General features: G+C 43.8%; 2 pseudogenes across 1 annotated transcript; one reads left to right on the top strand and one right to left on the bottom strand.

Annotated features, from left to right (window-relative positions):
* Positions 1-3,278: 3,278 nt before the first annotated feature.
* Positions 3,279-6,505, bottom strand: LOC118550458 (diphthine methyl ester synthase pseudogene; annotated as a pseudogene). The gene is made up of 2 exons (XR_013441307.1): positions 5,122-6,505; positions 3,279-4,568 (listed from the first exon to the last, which is right to left on the bottom strand). The product of XR_013441307.1 is annotated as a diphthine methyl ester synthase pseudogene (transcript).
* LOC118550464 (gem-associated protein 8 pseudogene) lies at positions 3,534-4,578 on the top strand (annotated as a pseudogene).
* Positions 6,506-14,323: the final 7,818 nt, after the last annotated feature.

Below are 14,323 nucleotides of genomic sequence, written 5' to 3'. Positions count from 1 at the left end.
ATCTAATGCAATTCTAATAAAAATCCTTACTAACAGTTTTTCTGGATTTCACGAGCTGATTCTAAAATTTATATGGATGAATAAAGGGCCAAGAACAACTAAGATAACTTTGAAGATTTGTCTTACCATATGTCAAGAATTACAGCAATTATTTAGTAATTAAGACAGTCTGGTATTGATACAGGGATAAACTCATAGAGCAGTGGAGCAGAATAGAAAGCTTAAAGATGATAATTACGCATAGATATGGATAATCATGCATATATACTGACACAAGTACGCTGTCCTTGTTCTGTGGATAGAATTGAGTATTCAATAAATTGTGCTGAGACAATTGGTTATCCATATGAAAAATAAAATAAAACTAGATTTCTACCTCATTCCATACAGAAAAAGGAAGCCCAGCTGGATTAAATTCCTAAATGTGAAAAGCAAAACTTTTAAACTTTCAGAGAAAAATATAGGACAGTAGATTATTGGGATAAAATAGAATTTCTGAAATAAAATACCTGAAAAGCACAAGCCCAAAAGGAAAAGATTGACAAATTTGTCTGTGTTAAAATTGAAATCTTCTGGGGCACCTGGCTGGCTCAATCGGAAGAGCATGCAACTCCTGATTTGGGGGTCATAAGTTCGAGCCTCATGTTGGGTGTAGAGATTACTTAAAATTAAATCTTTTCGGGCGCCTAGGTGGCTCAGTCGTTAAGCGTCTGCCTTCAGCTCAGGTCATGATCCCAGGGTCCTGGGATTGAGCTCCGCATCGGGCTCCCTGCTCAGCAGAAGCCTGCTTCTCCCTCTTCCACTCCCCCTGTTTGTGTTCCCTCTCTCGCTGTGTCTCTCTCTCTGCAAAATAAAAATAAAATCTTTAAAAAAAAATAAAATAAAAAATAAAATCTTTTAAAAAATAAATAAATAAATAGGGCGGCTGGGTGGCTCAGTCGTTAAGCATCTGCCTTCGGCTCAGGTCATGATCCTGGGGTCCTGGGATCGAGCCCCGCATCGAGCTCCCTGCTTGGGGTGAGTCTGCTTCTCCCTCTGCCTGCTGCTCCCCCTGTTGTGCTCTCTGTCTCTGTCAAATATAAAATAAAATAAAATAAAATAAAATAAAATAAAAATAAATAAGTCATTATAAGTTAACAACAAAGCATTTATTACCCCTGAGAAGGGATAACAGAGTAGCCAAACAATAGGATTATGAGGGAGACTTTTTATTGGTTAACTTTTTAAAAATTTAAAAAATTATTTTTAAGATTTTATTTATTTATTTGACAGAGAGCACGAGAGAGCGCAAGCAGGGGGAGCAGCACGGAGAGAGGGAGAAGCAGGCTCCCCGCTGAGCAGGGAAGGGGCTCGATCCCAGGACTCTGGGATCATGACCTGAGCTGAAGGCAGACGCTTAACCAACTGAGCCACCCAGGCGCCCCATGGTTACCTTTTTTTTAAAAGGTAAAATTCACATAGCATACAGTTAACCATTTTAAAATGTACAGTTCAGAGGTATTTAGCATATTCACAATGTTATGTAACCACCACCTTTCTCTAGTTTCCAAAGCTTTTTCATCACCCCATAAAACCACTCCATATCCATTAAGTAATCACTCCACATTCCCCCTGACTTCTTCTCCTGGTAACCTCTAATCTGGTTTCTATCTCTGTGGATTTGCCTATTTGCCTATAGACTGTATATATCTTATGAAAAGGAATCACACATAGGCCCCCGGGTGGCTCAACTGGTTGAGGGTCTGACTTTGGCTCAGGTCATGATCTCAGGGTCATGATCTCAGCGGGGTGTCTGCTTGTCCCTCTCCCTCTGCCTCCCCCCTGCTCATGCACACACTCTCTCTCCCAAATAAATACATAAAATCTTAAAAAAAAAAAAAAGGAACCATACAGGGGCACCTGGATGGCTCAGTCGGTTAAGCCTCCCACTCTTGGTTTTGGCTCAGGTCATGATCTCAGGGTCTTGAGATCGCCCAGCATTGGGATCCCTGCTCACTGGGGAGTCAGCTTCCCTTCTCTCTCTCCCTCTGCTCCTCCCCCTGCTCATGCTCTCTCTCTCTCTAAGATAAATAAATAAATCTTAAAAAAAAAAATAGGAATCACACAATACGTGATCTTTTGTGTCTGGCTTCTTACATTTAGCATAATGTTTTCGGGGTTCATCAAAGTAACATATATCAGTACTACATTCCTTTTTATGGCTGAATCCTTACTATTCCATTCTATGTATATATCGTAAATTGTTTATCCATTCATCAGTTGATGGACACTTGGGCTGTTTCTACCTTTTGACTATTATAGTGCTGCTATAAACATTCTTGTACAATTTTCTGTGTGGACATATGCTTTTATTTCTCAGGTAAAATTGCTGTTGCATACACAAAACTGGACCCTACTTAAAGTGGTAAGGACAAAGTCTAGTCAGTAGGATACTGTTGCAGTAAGGAAAAGAGGCCAGCATGAATGAAACTAATTCTGATTTGGACAGAGGTAACTGGGCATTTAAAAGGGAGAATGAGAGAACAGGGAGGAGGGATGAGTGGCGACTTTGTAGAGTGGAAGTGAAGAATTACAAAAAGCAGGAAGTGGGGTGGTTGGTCCACGTGACATCCATTTGGGTTTATTAACTGGTGCTTATCCAAGTTAGGCTCCTACCCTCCCACAGAGGCTGGGAGGCAGGGGCATACCTTCAGGCATTGGCTGGAACAAACAGTAAGTTCTTTGGCAGCCTTGAGCTTTCTCAGGCAGGCACTTTAAGCAGGGCAAGGGTCATCCTCAGATGTGGCCTTGAGCTGTTAGAAACGATGCTGGTATTTAAGTCTTTATAGGGCTAGATGGAAAGGGTTTAGAGGAACCTGGCTGGAGTTTGGTCAGTCATATGGTAATTATGTATTTAACTTTTGAAAGAACCCTGGTTATCTTTGTGTGCCTTTTGAAATACAGGTGAATATATTGCTATTACAAAAATTAAAGTAATAATAACAAAAGGCATGTTATAGGAGACATCATATGTAGGCATATAACTAAGAATTACTATCTAGAATTTATGGAGAATCTCCTCAAATCAATATGAAAAAGACAATAAACTCAACAGAAAAAGTGAAAATAGTATAAAAGACAACTCAAAGAAGAAACAAAAACTGCCAATTAAAGTAACAATGAGATAACATTTTACATCCATCAAATTAGCAAAGATGAGTCTGGTATAGCAAATGTTGGTGCCTCTATGGGGCAATAGGGACCCTCTTTTCTTTTTAAGATTTTATTTATTTATTTGAGAGAGAGAGAGAGAGAGAGTGAGCAGGAGAGAGAGCGAGCACATGCAGGGTGGGGGAGTGGAGAGGGAGAAGCAGGGTTCCCGCTGAGCGGGGAGCCCGACATGGGGCTCGATCCCAGCACCCTGGGATCATGACCTGAGCGGAAGGCAGAGGCTTAACCGACTGAGCCACCCAGGAGCCCCGCAGTTTTGAGGAATTTAAAAAAGCTTTGTAGCTGGGTTTGCCTTGGAGAAGTCTGGCCATATGGACATGGGCAGCGCACTGGACCGTTTAAGCCATGGTGACAGAAAAACATATGTAAGGTCTGGTCTCCCGGGCAACAGCCCCTCCCTCCCGCGCCCCTTCTGTCTCCTCACGGGAAATAGGCCCCTGCTCGCCCACGGCCCGAGATCCGCGAGCAACGAGCCCACGAGCTCCGCCATCCCATTAGGAGGAAAGCTGCTGTTCAGTCCATGAAGACGTGTGCCGCAAGAGTAGGAGACACTCCCAAAGAGTTTCAGTGCCCATTTGGACGTCCACAATCAGAGATGGCAGCAGAGGTGGCATCCTGGAAAGCTACTGAGCCTTGGTCTTTTCATCCAGTATATGCAAGATACTGGCGACATTATCATCAGGCGATGGCCTGGATGCGAAGCCACCATGGTGCCTACAGGAAGGCCGTGGAATCGTATTTCAGTTGCCCGTGGTCCTTCCCTCCTGCAGCTCTTCCCCAAAGCTCTTACACTAACAAGGCCAAATCTCCTCGGCCCTCTCGTGACCATCTCCCGGCTTCCACGGACTCGCACTGCGGTTCTGTACATTCCAGAAGGTCTAGGCAGCATCCACCAGCCCGCCCAAGACAACGCCGAGCTTGGCCCGCCACGGAGGAGGCGGAGTCCGAGTCAGATGCGGGCGTGGAGTGCGACCTGAGCAACATGGAGATCACCGAGGGGCCGCGCCAGTACTTCGCCGAGACCGAGAGGCACAGGGAAGAGCGCCGGCGGCAGCAGCAGCTGGACGCCAGCGCCTGGACGGCTCCGTGAACGCCGACCACGACCTGTACTACAGCACCCGCCGCTCGGTGGAGCCCCCGTCCCAGAGGCCTGGCGAGCGGCGCAAGGCCGAGATGAAGCGCTTGTATGGGGACAGTGCCGCGAAGATCCAGGCCATGGAGGCCGCCGTGCAGCTGAGCTTCGACAAGCACTGTGACAGGAAGCAGCCCAAGTACTGGCCGGTCATTCCGCTCAAGTTCTGAGCCCGCGGCGCAGGGTACCCAGCCATCACCCCCTTCCTCTTGGATTTTCTTTTGACCTAAAATGATAATTTCATATATATTATGCTTGGTTTTGATGTCACTAATAATGTTCAGTTCATTAAAGTCCTCACTTAGAGAAAAAAAACAAACATATGTAAGGACTTCTCTCTCTCTCTCTCTCTCTCTTTTTTTAAGATTTTATTTTTAAGTAATCTCTACACCGAGCCTGGGGCTTGAACTCACAATCCCAAGATCGAGAGTCATTTGATCTACTAACTGAGCCAGCCAGGTACCTCTTTAAAGGCCTTCTTTATAAAGAAAATATAACGGGCACCTGACTGGCTCAGCTGGTAGAGCTAGCACCGCTTGATGTCGGGGTCGTGAGTTGGGTGTAGCGATTACTTAAAAATAAAGTCTTAAAAAAGAAAATATAAGATCAGATATGAATTTTTCTTTGAAGAATGGAAGCCTGTTTTTAATTAGCGAAGGGCTCACTAACTAGATTTGGAAAACTTCAAAAAGCTAAATACAAATCTCAAAGTGAATGCATTTTTACATTGCACTTAGTGCTCTCAAGGTTCTGGCATCCAAAGGGAAGAGAACGCATACCACTGTGCATGCTGTGCTGAGGACGTCACATCCATGATCTCTTCGTTCTTGTCATTGCCTCTCTATCTGCTCATCTATCTGCACTCCTCACTGGGTGAGAACTTCCAAAAAGGCAGGGACTGGGGCACCTGGGTGGCGCAGTCGGTGAAGTGTCTGCCTTCAGCTCCGGTCATGATGCTGGGGTCCTGGGATTGAGCCCCTAGTTGGGCTCTCCTCTCCCTCAGCCCTTCCCCCTGCTCATGCTCGCGCTCGCTCTCTCTCTCAAATAAATAAATAAAATCTTAAAAAACAAACAAACAAAAAGGCAGGGACCGTGTCCGTCCTGTCTCTGCTGTGTGCCCAGCATCCAGCACAGTGTGGCACGTGCACAGCTATGCCCCTGGCTCCGTGCCGCAACTGGCCTGCAATAAAGTCTTCTTTTTTGTGTTTTAATGGCTGAGTCAACAGCTTTCTTCTTGGTCACTTGTTTTATACTTATTAGATAAACCAAAAGAACTGTTCAGTTTGTTATATGAACATGTGTAGAGGCATATATGACTGAAATTAACCATCTAACAATAGAAAATGTCTATGTTCAGAGTCCATCAACACTTCGGGATTCTGAGCTATTTTCTAGAATGGAAAACCGACTTAGCATCTCCATCTCCAGCGGATGCATGTTGTTCCCTGTGATAATTAAGGAATGTGATGGTCCTCGCAAGTCCATAGTACATGTTTGCCGCAAGTGCTGGCTGCAATTTTCTGGCCCTCAGTTCCAACCCTGGCTAAGCTAACAGCACCTCCTTGGTGACTACCGGTTCTTCTCATATTCTTTGATTCTGAACAATCTCTAGAAGTTGTTGTGCTGCTTGGTTGTCATTCATATACCAAGGAGGTTCATAGGTCTTCCTTTGATGAGATTTTCCAAAGACTACTCCTTTACTTCGATGTCTAGTAAGGACAGTGTGTGCGTGCTGTTCTGTCTGTTCTTCTTCATTTTGTCGAAGAAGCCTTCTGGTCTCTGAGTGTCTGTCCAAAAAAACAATAGAAATTGTCTCTACAAATTTATACATCTGTAAACTACAGCAGCCTATCGCATTTATTATGGAAGCGTTATGAATAACTCGATAAGAGATTCCCAGTTTTGTTGCTCTCAGAATAAGAGCACTGTATGTTGTCACCCCAAATGGATCATCAACCACAACCATTGATATCAGCATCCTTCAGAATATTATCTGCTTCTTGTGCCACTTCTCTAGGATCGAGAATCAATTTTCTTCCATAAAACTCTTCCAGGACTTCCTTCCCTACTAGATACACTTGAGTGCAGTGTCTTACAACTTCCAGACCCTTGGATGTTGATGTTCTTGGCATCACCCAGGCCCAAGTTGACCAGGTAATGCATTTCAAAGTCCAGGGGGAGGGAGACCACTTACTGCTGCCTTGCTGAAGAAGCAGTTACTAATCAGAGCGCTTCTTACACTGAATTTGCATCCTGCATAAAAATGAAGCAAGACATTATTAAGTGTAGTAACACTTTTTTATTTCTTTTATGACTAATTTTTTCTGAGGAGCACTGACCAAAGAAAGGAAGATGATGGTTTCTTAGACCTACTTTAAAGGGTGTATCTTCCCTGGATTTTTGACATTGCTTTTTATTTTTTATTTTTTATTTTTTTTATTTATTTATTTGAGAGAGAGAGAATGAGAGAGAGCGAGTACATGAGAGGGGGGAGGGTCAGAGGGAGAAGCAGACTCCCTGCCGAGCAGGGAGCCCGATGTGGGACTCGATCCAGGGACTCCAGGATCATGACCTGAGCCGAAGGCAGTCGCTTAACCAACTGAGCCACCCAGGCGCCCTGACATTGCTTTTTAGAGCGATAATGAATCTTACTTGGGGAGAGGCTGTCTCCTGGGAGGCCTATCCATGCAGATGGAGGGTGTGGTGGTGGTAAGTGATGCCTCCTTAGCAACTGGGACTGGAGACTGGAGAGGGAGGTCTTCCCCTCTCAAGACAAGGACCATGTGCATTCACGCCCTTTTTATTTAACACCTTTCAATTCCCATCGAAGAAATGACATTAAAAATAGAAAGCCACATTTCCTTCTTCTAGCCCAATCTCTACCCTACTTACATGACCAGTTATTTCCCAGTCTGGATATGAAAATTTCCATTATGAGAAATTCTAGGACGTTCATTCAGTATGGTTTGTAGTAGTGGAATTTTGTGATCCAGACACATCGTGAAAAAGAACATTCCTATAGCAGTTTGAGATGGAGCCTAGATGATGCCTGGCCTCTGAAAGTGCCCTCAGGCCCAGTGTCACAGGGGCATTCTCATCCCCCATATTGCTTCCCTTGCTATTCCAAATCTGTGCTGTTAGCTGTGTTTGGATAGTCTGGAAGAGCAGTGAGAAGAAGAGATAGCAAAAGAGAATCCAGCCATCTGTTTGTAGTTAATGTCAGTAGCTCTCTTATCTCTCTGAGAACTGGAAAGTCACTGGGGGAATAATTACCACATGGACTAAAAATCTCTATTAGTCCTTGGATAGAATAATGCAAACAGGAATTTTCCAATGTTCCCCATCCAATCTTTGTGTCTTCAAAAACATCTCAACGGATATCATGGGGGCGGGGCAAGGTTTAATCCTCCATCTCAGGGTAACTAGGTATCATAACCATGTTACATGACATTTGAAAATAGTGAAAACTTTTGCATTTTGATTATTTTTCCCTACTCTTTTTCTTATGCATCCTCTTTTTTCCAAACACAATTTTGAATGTAGTGTATATGCAAGGGGGGTGGACTTCTTCATGTACCTTACATCCTAAATGCTTTCCTTTGTGGAGGATCCAGAAGCAATGATGTGTTTTTGAAAGCAAATATGCTATAATACCATTTTTTTTTTTTACTTGAATAACTCACAAGGAGGGAAACTCTAGATTTGGAATCTAACTTGGCAAGATAATATGCAGATATGATTATAACAAAATCGGCAAGGTCTCCAACAGGGGGCTATCAACATAAGGTTGATGTGCAAATGTAACTTCATATAACAAATATAATTTTAACTTGAAGTGAACAAACACAATTTGTCATAACAAATAGTCTGACAAATGCAATTTCCTATAATAATAATAAAAAAAAAAGCCTTAAATTTTAGGTTATAACTTCTGGAGTTAGAAGTAGCTTATCACAGAGGCTACCTGATTTTATCCCACTTTTATTTATTTATTTACTTATTTATTTTTATTTTATTTTATTTCAATTCAATTAATTAACATATAGTGTATCATTAGTTTCAGAAGTAGTGTTCAGTTATTCATCAGTTGCGCATAAAACCCAGTGCTCATGACATCACGTGCCCTCCTTAATGTCCGTCACCCCCCCACTTCTCCAGTAACCCTCAGTTTGTTTCCTATTTTTAAGAGTCTCTTATGGTTTGTCTCCCTCTCTGATTTCATCTTGTTTTATTTTCCCCTCCTTTCCCCTATGATCTTCTATTTTGTTTCTTAAATTCCACATTTATCCCACTTTTTAAAATGGAATGGAAAAAAACAAATAAAAAATAAAATAAAATAATAGTTACTCTTTGACTAGAGACAGAGCATGCCTAAAACTAATTTCGAAAAAGCTTCTTCCCCTTGGCCAGATGCTGGTCTGTTGTAACCTTGATACCTACTGTCTGTACCTATATCTGAACCTAAGCTGCACTGAAAGACCTCATGTCAACGAAGTTCTTTTCTTGCAACGCTTCCCATTAGGTATCACTGTCACTTGTAACTGATTTGAACCAAAGTTGAATTACGATCTTTTAAAATTTATAATTTATTTTTATGCCACACCTGTTACTGTAGAGTCTTCAAATGGTATGGCCCTGTGTTTAAGGTCTGTCTCTTCAATTGACTCTAAGTTCCCTGAGGGCGGTGCTAGGTCTGTTTGGGCCCGGGGTTGGATCACTGGCAACAGCACACATAGAAGATGCACTGCCCCAATACGTATACTATATGTAATAGATGCATGTTATTAGAAGTATATGTAAATTATATTTGCATCATGTAATATAGTTTTGTCATCTTCTATTTAATAATCATCCATAGGTGGAGGGGCCTGGCTGGGAGGGGCCAGGGGCCCACCAGGGAGGTGCCTGGCTGGCTCAGTTGGTGGAGCATGTGACTCTTTTTTTTTTTTTAAGTGTTTACTTATTTATTTGACAGAGAGAGACAGTGAGAGAGGGAACACACGCAGGGGGAGTGGGAGAGGGAGAAGCAGGCTTCCAGCTGAGCAGGGAGCCAGATACGGGGCTTGATCCCAGGACCCTGGGATCATGACCTGAGCGGAAGGCAGACGCTTAATGACTGAGCCACCCAGGCGCCCCGGAGCATGTAACTCTTGATTTCAGGGTTGTGAGTTCAAGCCTCACACTGGGTATAGAGCCTACTTAAAATTTAAAAAGAAATAAAAAAAATCATCCACTGGTGGAAATTTTGGTTGTTGGCAGCACTTTATTTTTGTAAATTTTTGTGCACATTTCCGAGTATTTCCTTAAACTAAATTCTTAAATTGGAGTGTTACTTTAAGAGGTGTTGGTATTTTGGAGTTTCCTAAACTTCTAGGAAAGAAGTACCAATTTATACTCCCAGCAATTATGTATGGGGGTGCCATTTTGACACATATTTCATTCATTTTCTTTTCATTCTTTTTATCTTATTGTGTAAGGTATTTGTATGGTACAAAATGTAAAAGTACTCTCCCCTGCCCTGGACCGCTTTGAATTGCCTGGTCTTCACTTCCTGCTCAGCCCAGACAATATGGAGGTTTTTCTCCGACTCCAAGTACTTCTTTCCCTGGAGGACAAAAGGCTGATAGTGCACGTCAGACCTAATGGTAGTTATGTTCTTCTACCACGGGCTACTCAAATCTCTGTGCCTGAAGAAACACCCATAATTGTCACTTGTGGATTTGGGGCAAGTGGCCTGGAATAGGGCTCCTCCTCCGCTGTGTTTTCGGGAGGTGAGTGTGTAAGGGCCCTTGGAGAGCTCCTCTGCACCCTTTCCCCTAGAGCCTGTAGACAAGGACCCGGGAGTCACCGCAGTGCTGGAATGCTCTGGGAAAAACTGGAGGCCTTCCTCTCCAGAATAAACCACAAAACCTACTCCTCCCCATGACTTCCTGTAGAAATGAGCGGGTCTCCCCCTAATAGAACTGGTAACTATCTGTGTCTTGGTTGTGTTACCAAATAACACTCTGGGATAAAGGGAGAACAATTTTGGGGGAAATAAACCACCTCTGGCTGGGTCCCCTGAGACCCACAGAACTAGACCCATCCTTTGGGACCTCAGCTCCTGACACGTAACCACATCTCCACTCCCGTCAAGATGGAAGCTGCTCTTTCTGTATGCTTACTTATCTCATTGCTCACAGCCGAGATGAACTCCTTCTCTGGAAATCTTTCTTCAACTCCTCACTTCTGAGAAAGATGATCTAACAGCACTTGTCTTCCTTTTACCATATGGTAATATTTTATTGTCTGTCTCCCTTCACTCCCAAACTGGAAGCTCGGAAAGAGATTATGTTTGTCTTCATCAAAGCCTAGCACAGGGTATGACATGAGTGGGCACTTCAGAAATGTTGAATGAATTGTACTTGAAAACTGAAGGACCTATTAAAGCTTTTCATAATAGTTTTAAGAAATGAAATTCACCTTTTAAAGTGTACAAATCAGTGGTTTTTAGCATAGTCACAGAATTGTTCAATCATCACCCTACTCTGAGAACAAGGGGTCTGAAGATCAAGGTAGTGACAACCAATTTTGTGGGTGAAGGTAACAGAGGCAAAATGCCTGCAAGGGTCAGGGCCCAAGTAATACACCTTCCCGGAGAGTGAACACAAGAATTTACTAGGGTGGGATGGGGGGATGAAGGGTTGACATATTTTAGACAATCCAGGTAACTTTACTGTACACCTTGCCATCTGTGGAGAGGTTTGCAAAGGGCTGGGCAAGAAAAAAGGAACCTGCCAGACAAGCCAGAAAGAGAAGCAGGGGGAGGAAGGGATGAGGGTTTCAGGAATGTGATTTCAAAGGTAAGAAATCCTCCCCAGCTTGCAGGAGGAAATCTCAGAGGAGGAGTAAAGGACTACCAAAGGCAGTTCCTCTCAGCCTGCTCCTGAGATGAGCAGATGGGTGAGACTCTACCAAGACTAGGCATGGGGAACTCTTATTGTCCCCCTTAGCCCAACACCAAGGTCATGGAGAGAACTGACATCTTTATAATATCAAGTCTTCCTCTGTAAGCACATAGTATGCCTTTCCATTAATTTATTTTTTTTAATTTTTTAAAAGATTTTATTTATTCATTTGAGACAGAGAGATAGAGATAGAGAGAGAGAGAGAGAGAGAGCATGAGCAGGGGGAGAGGCAGGCTCCCTGCTGAGCCAGGAGCCTGATGTAGGCCTCGATCCCAGGACCCTGGGATCATGACCTGAGCTGAAGGCAGACGCTTAACCATCTGAGCCACCCAGGCGCCCTCTTTCCATTAATTTAAATTTTTTTCAATATCTTTCAATAAAGCTTTATCATTTTATCCACAAAAGCCTGCACACCTATTGTTAAATTTATTCTCAAGTACTTTATATTTTTGTTGCTATTGCAAATGGTATATTTTTATTAAAATGTTTATCGCAACCTAACATAAAGTACACAAATCAAGTGTACACCTTGACTTTTATATATGTATATGTTCATGTAACCAAATGGCAAATATTTTTAAAGATTTATTTAGGGGCACCTGGGTGGCTCAGTCCGTTAAGCGTCTGCCTTCGGCTCAGGTCATGATCCCAGGGTCCTGGGATCGAGCCCCACATCGGGCTCCCTGCTCCTCGGGAAGCCTGCTTCTCCCTCTCCCCCTGCTTGTGCTCTCTATCAAATAAATAAATTAATTAAAGCTTTTCATAAAATGTTTTAAAATAAATCAAAAAGATTTATTTACTTATTTATTTGATAGAGAGAGAGAAGGCATGCGTGTTGAGAGGGGGGCAGAGGTAGAGGGAGAGATAAAATCTCAAGCAGACTCCCCAGTGCGTGCAGAGCCCAACGCAGGGCTCGACCTTACAATCCTGAGATCATGACTTGAGCTGAAATCAAGAGTGGGGCGCTTGGGGCGCCTGGGTGGCTGTTGTTGGGCGTCTGCCTTCGGCTCGGGTTGTGGTCCCGGGATCCTGGGATGGAGCCCCGCGTCCAGCTCCCTGCTCGGTGGGAGGCCTGCTTCTCCCTCTCCCACTCCCCCTGCTTGTGTTCCCTTTCTCACTGTGTCTCTCTCAGTCACATAAATAAATAAAATCTTAAAAAAAAAAAAAAAGAATGGGACACTTAACTGACTGAGCCACCTAGGTGCCCCTCAAATGGCAAATATTTTTAAAAGTTATGCTCTTTGATGGTTGCTGATGCTAGAAATGCAATAGGTTTTGTATATTGATTTTTGTTATATTGATTTTGTACCCAGCAACCTTGCTAAATTCACTTACCAATTCTATCTCAATTTTCTTTTGGGGTTGCTACACACACAATAATTTCATCCACAAATACTGATATTCTTGTTTTTTTCCCAATCCTTATATATTTGTTGCTGTTGTTTATTGGACTGGCTAAACTTCCATTATTGCATTGACTGGGGTTATTGAGAGCAAGCAGCCTTGGCTTGTTTCTCATCTTAAGAGAAATGCTTTCAACACTTCACCATTATTGTGATGTGCGCTGCAGGATTTTTGAGGATGTCCTTTATCAGGTTATAGGGTAGTCTTTAATATCAACGGATGAATATTTCGAGTAGTTTTTATGTATCAATTGACATGAATGAACTGTTTCCCCTTTAATGTACTGATGGATCCATATTTCCCCTAGTCTAACATTTGTTTATAACTTTGAGAAATGTCTTTTGCTGTTACGTTTCTTCTCAGTTCTCCCTCTTGACCCAACCATTAAGTGTTGGTCTTCTTGTTTCCTCCCTCACTCTTCTTCTCTCTCTCTTCTTTTCAAGCTCCTACTTTTTGTAAGTTTCCTAAGCTATCAAAGTTTGGGGGATGACCCCCGGTTTTCAGACTCTGTGTCTCCCCAGTCTGCTCCCTCCACAAGCAGGTTTGAATTCAAGTTAAAGCACTGGATTGGAAGACAGGTGGCTTGAGTTCCAATTCTGTCAATCTCCAAAAATGCACCAAGACAGATTTCCCCCTGCCTTTCAGTCTCATCAATAAAATCCCTGTCCCATCTCCAGGTTGGTTGGAAACTCCCACGAATAAATGGGTAGAACCACTCTGCAAATTACTCACAGGTAAGAGTTTGATGTCTTTGACACTAAGATTGTTGGAGGTAGTGTGAGGTAACATATAGCTTGGATTTCGAAGCTAATAGAATCTAGATCCACTCCCAATCAGCAGTGTGACCTTGTGCTGGTTACTTAACCTTTCTAAACCTGCCTCCTTCGTCCAGCTTGCAGATAAAAGATGCAAAACACTCGACACATAGTAAGAGCTCAGTGAATTTAGCGATTATTAAAAGAGATAATGCACATGCAGACAGCCTGAAAAGCATAAAATATTCCATAAATGTAAGTCCGCGGGTTCGAGGCTCCGAAGGCCCTAAGCCAGCTCCCCAGCACCAGTATCAGCACCCAGGTACCTAGTAGGTAGGTTGATGAGGGGGACTGCAGAGAAAACTCCTCTGAGCCTCGAATCCCCACTGTCGGGCTTCCAGAAGCGCCAAGCCGTACCCAACGTCCCTAAGTCTGGTGAAAAATGCCAAATGACTGGGGAAGGGGCAGATGCGGCCACTCACACATTCGCGGGAGGGCTCCTGCTACCACTTTCCCGGAGCTTTACCGGGAGTTCAACTCCGCGGAGAGGCGCCGCGCCACCAACCGCAATCACTACGATCCAGTCGAGGGTAACGAGTGCGCTCCCTGCTGCAGTCGCTGGGGGGGGCTCGTCGCGTCCCTCCCCCTAAACGGGTCCCCGTTTGCGCACGCGTGATTACTTTCCTCCAGCGCTCTCGCCCCCACTCTAGCTACGTTCGCGCGGCGCGTTACAGGCATTTTCTGACGTAAGGCGCTGCAGCTAGGAGCCGAGCGGAAGTGCAGCGCGACGACGGCTACAGGAGGGGAGGGTGAGAGAGGTGGAAGTGGAGCCGGAAGTGTGACTAACTAGCCTGCCTCCCGGTGGCCCGCGAAGC

Source organism: Halichoerus grypus, chromosome 9, assembly GCF_964656455.1.
Source record: "Halichoerus grypus chromosome 9, mHalGry1.hap1.1, whole genome shotgun sequence".
NCBI classification, from domain to species: Eukaryota; Metazoa; Chordata; class Mammalia; order Carnivora; family Phocidae; genus Halichoerus; species Halichoerus grypus.
The sequence above is the reverse complement of the archived record's forward strand: the minus strand, read 5'-3'. Positions and strand labels throughout refer to the sequence as shown.